Below are 10,060 nucleotides of genomic sequence, written 5' to 3'. Positions count from 1 at the left end.
TAGTTGGGCCCACTTCAATACAGTTGGCCATAACAAAACAGTCTCATATGATTAATGCATGATAACCCCATCCAACCCTGCACTTCCCTCCGTCCATCCCTACACTTCCTGTGGGGAATAAATCACCCACGCCATCCCTACACTTACAGTGTTAGCATCGGTTGCGGCACTAACTACAATTCGCAGCAAAGCTGCTTATATCGGAATATGTGGCACAGCCACCAGAACGGGTTCTTCCTCCATAACAAAACCCAACCCCATGCAACAGATATACATGTCATGGCATATAACAAACAGAATCAGAATATCATGTATTTCAGTCAAAATTAACCCTAGGGGTAAAATGGTAATTTTTATACTTAGGGGTGTTTTAGTAAAATTTACTATTCTAGAGTTTACATACATATTATAACCATTAACACATTAACAGAAGCACTTACCGAGCGTTTTTACCGAATTGGGCCCGTTGGCCCACTAACCCGTTTTCGGCCCATTAAGCCCAAATATACCGAAGTGCACGAAATTACGCACTCTGCAATCATACTGCTTGTGATTATCAAAATTAACAACCAAACCACCTCACAAGCGCTTGCACGCTCGCAAGTTCATAAATGCCGACTTTTCGGCTTTTCGGCTTTTACCGATCTAGTCTATGAGTGGGTGTCGTTTACACACCTGTTTGTGACGAAACGCTGACGAGTTCCACACACAAACTGCCTACAATCAATTACTAATACGTTAACTATGAATCTATAGCAACTTATCTGCAAAACTCCTTACTAAAAATCGACCATTAACACTTTAGGCACTAGTGTTCTTACCTTTGCCGAAAAAATGGACTAGATCTAACTCTGGTCGTTCCAAATATCCAAGCCCTCGATTAGTAGCCTTTAATCCACACTATAGGAAAACAAATCAGATGTCACCACTAAGCCCTTTGAGTACAACCAACAGGCACCCTTTGCATATAGGGGTTTTTCGGCTTTTACCTTAATTCATGAATAACAAAAGAAAGATTCGAGCGTTTACCTATATCGTTATGACACTACTCCTAATCGATTGTCGATCCAACTACCGCACAAGAAGGGAAAATACTCAACCAAGGGTTCGGCTTTTGCAGTACCTCAAAGTAGTAAGATTTCGATTTTGGAAGAAAAGATACGAGGTTTGGCTTCAATGGAAATTCGGCTAACCAGTTTTTTTGAGGATTTATAAGAGAAAAGAAGAAGAAGAATATGAATGATTTAGGTTCGGCAAAAAGATAGGATGAGAATCGGCAAGAGGAGAAAGAAGAGAGAAGAGGGGAAGAGATGAGAGAAGGATAGAAAAGAATAGAAAATAGAAGAAGAAAAAAAATAAATCCTAAAGGCCTAAAATATTCGGCACTCTTTAGCTATGGCCGAATGAGTGCATTTCATTCAAACTCCCCAACCGATCAGCAGCCTTATCCACCTGCTTGCACCGCTTCTGCCCAAGAGTCCTGGTCAAACCCCAATTCCTCCCCACGCATGCAGCAAAAAATCCAAACCTTGCGTGCCCGAACTGCAGCTCGAACCCCAGGCCTCCGTCCGCCTTGCACCCACACCCGTGCTACTGGCCACTGCACCATGCTTTCTCCCTTGCTATTATATGGTCACAATTAATTATAAACCTTACCTGTTTCAGTTCTGACCCACTTTAAAAATTAAACAGAATTCTCCTGCATACAGACTCGAACCTGCGCCCTCTCTATATGCCCAGCACGCTACAGCCACTGAGCCACAGGGGCTTCTTGTGACATAGCTCGGTCGCAATTTTTCTTAAACCTTACTTTAGTGCGATCTGGCTTATTAAAATAAAAACAAGCCTTTGCGTGTGCCAACCCTCGAACCTAGGCACTATACCACAATCCTAAAGCCTCTGCCACTGGGCCGAGCTTCCCTTTTGTGTTACCTTTTAACCCCAACTTTATATAACACTTTCCTGCGTCGTTCCCTGATATAAAGAAAAAATAAAACTCTTTTGTACATGTTGGGAGTCGAACCCCAACTCTCCTTCCCACTACCTAGCATGCTTAGCCACTAGGCCAGGTGCTCCTTTATGCTAAAACCAAGCCCAAGTTATTAGTAAGGCCTACTGCCCAGATTCTCTTAAGAGGCAAAATTTGAAAATTTCGCTAAAGCTATGGGCCGAGCCTGGACTTTTTCCCATACTATAAGCTATTCATATTTTATTTAAAAACTAAAATAATAATAATAATAACCATAATAATGAAAATTTCAAATACGATAATATATATATTTTTCCTAATAATAATAATTATATTTTCCATAAATCAATAAAAATAGATACTGTAAAATTTTCTAATAATATGTTAATTTAAACACTAAATTAACAACAATAATTTTATAAATATATTTTTATCTAATAATAATAATGATAATAATTTTCATAAAAATTAAAATATTAGTACTAACATAAATATTTTATCAATATATATATTTTTAAACACTAGTAATATTCAAAACTTCTCAATATTCAGGTTTTCTTCTATCCGAATCCCAGACTCAAAGCCCAACTCTTCTAGTCCCAATTTTTGGTGCGTTACAACTCTTTCCCCCTAAAAAAAATTTCGTCCTCGAAATTTCCAACTATCAACTAACTGTATTACTCAAGTCAAACCACTATGCTTCTGCTGCGCACTCTAGCTCTAATTGTAAATTTAGTAATTAATACACCATGAGAGAAGTACGTACCAGCATCCGCTTCCGGAGCGTCTCCATTCTCACGGCGACATGCTGCATAGACCAAAGCTAGCTGTCTCGCCTCAGCATGTCCCATACCCCTATCTGGTGCTCCACGACCACGGCCCATTCCATTGCTACGGCCTCTTGCTGGCTGCTGACCACCCCTCGGGGGCTGTATATTACCCGTACTAGTAGTTTGTCCATAATCTGGTCTCCGAGGACACTCTTTGAAACGATGCTCCATCGATCCGCATCTTAAACAGGCTCCAATCCTTTTCCAGCATTCACCATAATGGCTTTTCCCGCAATCAACACAAGGTTGTAATCTAACAGCAGCAACAGGGGCTTCAGCTCGGACCGGCCCATCTACCTTGGCACCTTTCCTGTGCCTTTGATCAGAATTGGAAGGCTTTAAATCCATTTTGTTTATACTCCTTTTCTTTTCCCAGCTCTGGCGCTCAGCGCGCTTCACATCCTCAGCTATTTTAGCTTTCTCTACTAATGCCGCAAAATCTCGCTCCCTCTGTGGAGCTATTAATACCCGTAGACTATCCCGGAGGCCATCCTCGAACCGAACACAACGTTCGTACTCTGTTGCTATTATTCCACGGGCATATCGGCTAAGTCGCAAAAACTCTGCCTCATACTCAGCCACAGACCGATCCCCTTGAGTTAAGTTTAAGAATTCCTCCTCCGGGCATCTACATAGCTTGCCCCAACATACTTCCCTTGAAATGCGAATTTAAAGAATTCCCAGGTAATCCGCTCGAGTTGGGTACCCTCTTTCACAGTCAACCACCACTGGTAAGCTTCCTCCCTAAGTAGTGATATCGCCCCTTTCAGCTTTTGTTCAGCCGTGCAATCTAGGTCATCCATTATTCTCTCCGTGGCTTCCAGCCAGTACTCAGCCACATTCGGGGCTACTCCAGAAATGCCCTTAAAAACTTCTGCTCCATTCGATCGGAGACGTTCCGAAACTGACCCACGGCTTCCGGTACCAGTGTTGGGTCTAGCGACCCTCTCCAGAATACGAAGCATGGCTTGGGACAGTGCGTCATCCCTAGCCGTACGATCATACGGTCTTGTCCCACTATCTGTCGTAGGCGATGCTGGAGTCTCACTAGCGTCCACCATACGTATAGTATCAGAGGCAAGGGACTCAGCTCGAGCCCCTCTACGGCCTCTACCACGGCCCCTAGTACCCCGTCCACGAGTACCACGTGTGCTCATTGTATCTATCGAATTGTCTGTATTAAGAGTTTTATGCACAGATAGAGTTTCAGAGTTCGCTTTCACAATTCTCAGCCTAGCTACAGTCTCAATCTTATAGTCTCAATATAGCTTTAACTACAATGTCATAGCAGAGTCTCAGTAATATAACAGATACTTAGTAAAGTTTAGAAAAGGTACTTACAGACTTGGTGCCGGGGATTCAGTAGGCCACTTCTTCAAAAATCAGCAATTCAAATTTATTCTTTGTACATTTTGAAAATAAAATTTAAAAGAATTTTCTAACATTTTCACAAAATCGATTTTAGTGTTTTTCCATAGAACTAGATTTCAAAATTTTATAAAAACTTTTGGACCATATCCACAGCCGAGTTGTTACAACCGGGCTCTGATACCACTAAATGTAACACCCCAAACCCGGCCCAGAAGTTACGACCGAATCCGGCGTGTCACATTGAAGTGTTTTTCGAAAACCATGTTTTCATTGAAAACCCTTCTTGATGTTTAGAAACTTTTACCGTTTAAACTTGTATAAAACTTTAGCCTTATTTTTTTCCAAAACGTGATTCATTGTAATAATCAAAACATTGTTAACAACCTTGTAAAATCTTATGGGAAACTTTGAAAACTTATAAACCTTTGTAGTGGCAGAAACATGTTATTTTAAAAACAGTTAAGTATCGAGAAATCAAACCTTCTTTGTTATGGCTTAAAGTGAATGGAAGCTGTGCACCAGGTAGGAAGCCAGAAAAGAGGTGGTGAGTCTATTGGACTACTTAAGTACCAAGCTCTTCATGGATCCAATCCTAGACATGCACACATCCATTTCCACACTTAAAGCATATTGCTTGTCCACGAACAACAAATTAAGTTTAAGTCTATTTAAAATATTTATTTCCTTTGAAAACATTTACGTTGCGGAAGCTTTTCTCGGTAATTGTGATATTTTGAAAATAAGTAACTTTTATAAAACGCGCCCTAGAGCTAACCAATTTAATAACCCAAAATATTAAAAATAATAAAAAGAGCGGCCTTATTACAACTTAAACCAGAAAATAATCAAAATAATAAATGCGAAACTTATTTTAAAGAAAACAGAAACTTAATCTTCGTGGCCACTCTGAATCCCGCCCAGCTCCAAGTCCACCAACTAGGGCTCACCTGCAAGGATGGAAGAGAAAGGGGGTGAGTTTGAAAAACTCAATGTGTAAAGTATCCCAACCAGAGCCCAAATCAGTTCAAGCCTTACTGGGCCTAAGCCCTATTCAGAAATCAGTGTTAACTGGGCCTTAGCCCATATCAATATTAATCTGGGCCATAGCCCCTTACAGTATCAGAGTATATTGGGCCTAGCCCATATCAGTATCAATCTGGGCCGTAGCCCTATTACAAGTCAAGATATATTGGGCCTTGCCCATAGTAACATAGTTGGGCCCACTTCAATACAGTTGGCCCATAACAAAACAGTCTCATATGATTAATGCATGATAACCCCATCCAACCCTGCACTTCCCTCCGTCCATCCCTACACTTCCTGTGGGGAATAAATCACCCACACCATCCCTACACTTACAGTGTTAGCACCGGTTGCGGCACTAACTATAATCTGCAGCAAAGCTGCTTATATCGGAATATGTGGCACAGCCACCAGAACGGGTTCTTCCTCCATAACAAAAACCAACCCCATGCAACAGATATACATGTCATGGCATATAACAAACAGAATCAGAATATCATGTATTTCAGTCAAAATTAACCCTAGGGGTAAAATGGTAATTTTAATACTTAGGGGTGTTTTAGTAAAATTTACTATTCTAGAGTTTACATACATATTATAACCATTAACACATTAACAGAAGCACTTACCGAGCGTTTTTACCGAATTGGGCCCGTTGGCCCACTAACCCGTTTTCGGCCCATTAAGCCCAAATATACCGAAGTGCACGAAATTACGCACTCTGCAATCATACTGCTTGTGATTATCAAAATTAACAACCAAACCACCTCACAAGCGCTTGCACGCTCGCAAGTTCATAAATGCCGACTTTTCGGCTTTTCGGCTTTTACCGATCTAGTCTATGAGTGGGTGTCGTTTACACACCTGTTTGTGACGAAACGCTGACGAGTTCCACACACGAACTGCCTACAATCAATTACTAATACGTTAACTATGAATCTATAGCAACTTATCTGCAAAACTCCTTACTAAAAATCGACCATTAACACTTTAGGCACTAGTGTTCTTACCTTTGCCGAAAAAATGGACTAGATCTAACTCTGGTCGTTCCAAATATCCAAGCCCTCGATTAGTAGCCTTTAATCCACACTATAGGAAAACAAATCAGATGTCACCACTAAACCCTTTGAGTACAACCAACAGGCACCCTTTGCATATAGGGGTTTTTCGGCTTTTACCTTAATTCATGAATAACAAAAGAAAGATTCGAGCGTTTACCTATATCGTTATGACACTACTCCTAATCGATTGTAGATCCAACTACCGCACAAGAAGGGAAAATACTCAACCAAGGGTTCGGCTTTTGCAGTACCTCAAAGTAGTAAGATTTCGATTTTGGAAGAAAAGATACGAGGTTTGGCTTCAATGGAAATTCGGCTAACCAGTTTTTTTGAGGATTTATGAGAGAAAAGAAGAAGAAGAATATGAATGATTTAGGTTCGGCAAAAAGATAGGATGAGAATCGGCAAGAGGAGAAAGAAGAGAGAAAAGGGGAAGAGATGAGAGAAGGATAGAAAAGAATAGAAAATAGAAGAAGGAAAAAAATAAATCCTAAAGGCCTAAAATATTCGTCACTCTTTAGCTATGGCCGAATGAGTGCATTTCGGCATAGGAATTCTTTTTAAATTTCAATTCCCTAATTTGCTCCTTGATTTTTGGCCAAATTTGAAGTTTGAATTTCATTCAAACTCCCCAACCGATCAGCAGCCTTATCCACCTGCTTGCACCGCTTCTGCATGCTGCCAAGAGTCCTGGTCAAACCCCAATTCCTCCCCACGCATGCAGCAAAATATACAAACCTTGCGTGCCCGAACTGCAGCTCAAACCCCAGGCCTCCGTCCGCCTTGCACCCACACCCGTGCTACTGGCCACTGCACCATGCTTTCTCCCTTGCTATTATATGGTCACAATTAATTATAAACCTTACCTGTTTCAGTTCTGACCCACTTTAAAAATTAAACAGAATTCTCCTGCATACAGACTCGAACCTGCGCCCTCTCTATATGCCCAGCACGCTACAGCCACTGAGCCACAGGGGCTTCTTGTGACATAGCTCGGTCGCAATTTTTCTTAAACCTTACTTTAGTGCGATCTGGCTTATTAAAATAAAAACAAGCCTTTGCGTGTGCCAACCCTCGAACCTAGGCACTATACCACACTCCTAGCGCCTCTGCTACCGGGCCGAGCTTCCCTTTTGTGTTACCTTTTAACCCCAAATTTATATAACACTTCCCTACGTCGTTCCCTGATATAAAGAAAAAATAAAACTCTTTTGCACATGTTGGGAGTCGAACCCCAACTCTCCTTCCTACTACCTAGCATGCTTAGCCACTAGGCCAGGTGCTCCTTTATGCTAAAACTCAGCCCAAATTATTAATAAGGCCTACTGCCTAGATTCTCTTAAGAGGCAAAATTTGAAAATTTCGCTAAAGCTATGGGCCGAGCCTGGACTTTTTCCCATACTATAAGCCATTCATATTTTATTTAAAAACTAAAATAATAATAATAATAACCATAATAATGAAAATTTCAAATACGATAATATATATATTTTTCCTAATAATAATAATTATATTTTCCATAAATCAATAAAAATAGATACTGTAAAATTTTCTAATAATATGTTAATTTAAACACTAAATTAAAAACAATAATTTTATAAATATATTTGTATCTAATAATAATGATAATAATTTTCATAAAAATTAAAATATTAGTACTAACATAAATATTTTATCAATATATATATTTTTAAACACTAGTAATATTCAAAACTTTTCAATATTCAGGTTTTCTTCTATCCGAATCCCAGACTCAAAGCCCAACTCTTCTAGGCCCAATTTTTGGGGCGTTACAAAAACCATGTTTCTCATTTCATAATTCCCATGCTCAAAACATAGGACCACAATTCGTATAACAAACATATATGTATCACACCATTTATTTATACATTCACATCATTTGATGTCATATATTTCACATATTATCACTTGAAACATAATCACTTTTCATTTCTGAATTTCATAATCGAAACACACGTACCTGAATTATATATCCATAGATCATAATCATATTCACTTTCATTACACAATTTCATAAACATTGCAACATACCTGAATCAGATGCACATTTATATATTCATTTACTTCTTAGATTACCAGTTGAACCATTCGGAAACAAAAAGGATACTCGGATATCTCTGGAAGCTCGTACAATGCCAACGTCCCAGACATGGTCTTACGTGTAATCAAATATCGATGCCACTGTCCCAAACATGGTCTTACGCGTAAATCACTAATCGATGCCAATATCCCAGACTCGGTCTTACACGAAATCACGTATATCGTTGCCAACGTCCCAAACGTGGTCTTACACGAAAATCACTAATTGATGCCAATATCCCAGATGCGGTCTTACACGAAATCACGTATATCGCTGCTAACGTCCTAGACGTGGTCTTACACGAAAATCACATATATCGCTCTTTGATACTAATAATTCACATGCGAGAACATAATACGTACCTGAATATCATAATGTATCATACATAATCAATAGTAGTTTACCTCGAACTTTCGAATTCATAAGCTTACTTGAATCACCAGTGTTAAGCCTGCTAGGTTTAGAACCCGAATCTAGTCACCAGCACAAAACCTGCGGGACTTTAAGCTCGAATATAATACCAGCACTAAGCCTGTGAGATTTAACCCGGATATAATACCAGCACGAAGCCTGCAGGATTTAACCCGGATATAATACCAGCATGAAGCTTGCGGGATTTAACCCGGATATAATACCAGCACGAAGCCTACGCGATTTAACCTGGATATAATACCAGCACGGAACCTGCGGGATTTAACCCGGATACACCACATACACATGTTTATATATATATCCAAGCTCAACAATGCTAAAACAAAAGCACATACTAGTTCATACTTAAAACATCATTCAAACTTTGCCACAAATCATCCATCATTTAGCAAGTTACCATATATACTTATATACAAGAAAAGCTATAACAAAACACACTTATTAACTTGCAAAAGCTTAATCATCCTATGTACATGCCAAAAATAACCAAGCTCGAAACATCAAAATTCTACCAAATCTAGAGATGAAAGGTGTGTGCTTCTCAATAATCCAATCGACTTATTCTGAACATCCAATATTTAAAGAAAACATAGTAACACGGGTAAGTATTATAAATACTTAGTAAATTCATACAATATAAATGTCTACTTCCCTCAATTGATTATTATATACCATTCATTAAGCAAAATAATTAACCTTATCAAGGGATAATACAACATCATCAAATAAGTAAGGTTTTAAATTTAAAACCAATCGTATAACCTGAAATGTTCATATCTCCACCACAATTCAATTTCCATCCCATATCTATATCAAGTTTATTCATTTTCCAACACCAAGTTCATATATTCACATTTCCATATCTTATTTATACCTGATGAAACATCGTAATATAACTCTGTACCTAGGTGAAAATAATATCAACTGCTCGTCCAAGATAATCATAAATAATAGTGTATGGTTACCTATTTGGGTTAAACCTACACAACAAATGAAAATTTCTCATCTAAGCTATTCATAAACAATAGTGTCTGGTTACCCCGTTCGAGTTAAACCTACACGACAAATAGTCTGGCCAAGGCTTAATATACATGTAATGTTACTAGTCTAGGCTAAAACTACATCACGTGTATTTTTGAGTCTGCAAAAAATTTTGGAGCTCGATACCATCCGGCATCAACTCATAACCTCCTATACGAGACTTTTACTAAGTTCATTAGGATTTAACCTCGACATTTTTATTCCATATCAATCCATTTCAATTAAATTCAAC

At 39.0% G+C, this 10,060-nt stretch overlaps 2 long non-coding RNA genes across 2 annotated transcripts; both read right to left on the bottom strand.

Moving 5' to 3' along the window:
• Window positions 1-565: 565 nt before the first annotated feature.
• On the bottom strand, window positions 566-1,876 carry LOC121204542 (uncharacterized). Its single transcript, XR_005899589.1, has 3 exons — window positions 1,030-1,876; window positions 822-900; window positions 566-717 (listed from the first exon to the last, which is right to left on the bottom strand). It is a non-coding gene; the product is annotated as an uncharacterized lncRNA (long non-coding RNA).
• A 4,179-nt stretch (window positions 1,877-6,055) lies between these two features.
• LOC121204541 (uncharacterized) lies at window positions 6,056-6,678 on the bottom strand. The gene is made up of 3 exons (XR_005899588.1): window positions 6,412-6,678; window positions 6,204-6,282; window positions 6,056-6,099 (listed from the first exon to the last, which is right to left on the bottom strand). It is a non-coding gene; the product is annotated as an uncharacterized lncRNA (long non-coding RNA).
• Between the last annotated feature and the right edge of the window lie 3,382 nt (window positions 6,679-10,060).

Source organism: Gossypium hirsutum, chromosome A08 (assembly GCF_007990345.1).
Source record: "Gossypium hirsutum isolate 1008001.06 chromosome A08, Gossypium_hirsutum_v2.1, whole genome shotgun sequence".
NCBI classification, from domain to species: domain Eukaryota; kingdom Viridiplantae; phylum Streptophyta; class Magnoliopsida; order Malvales; family Malvaceae; genus Gossypium; species Gossypium hirsutum.
This window is presented reverse-complemented; position numbering and strand designations above follow the sequence as displayed.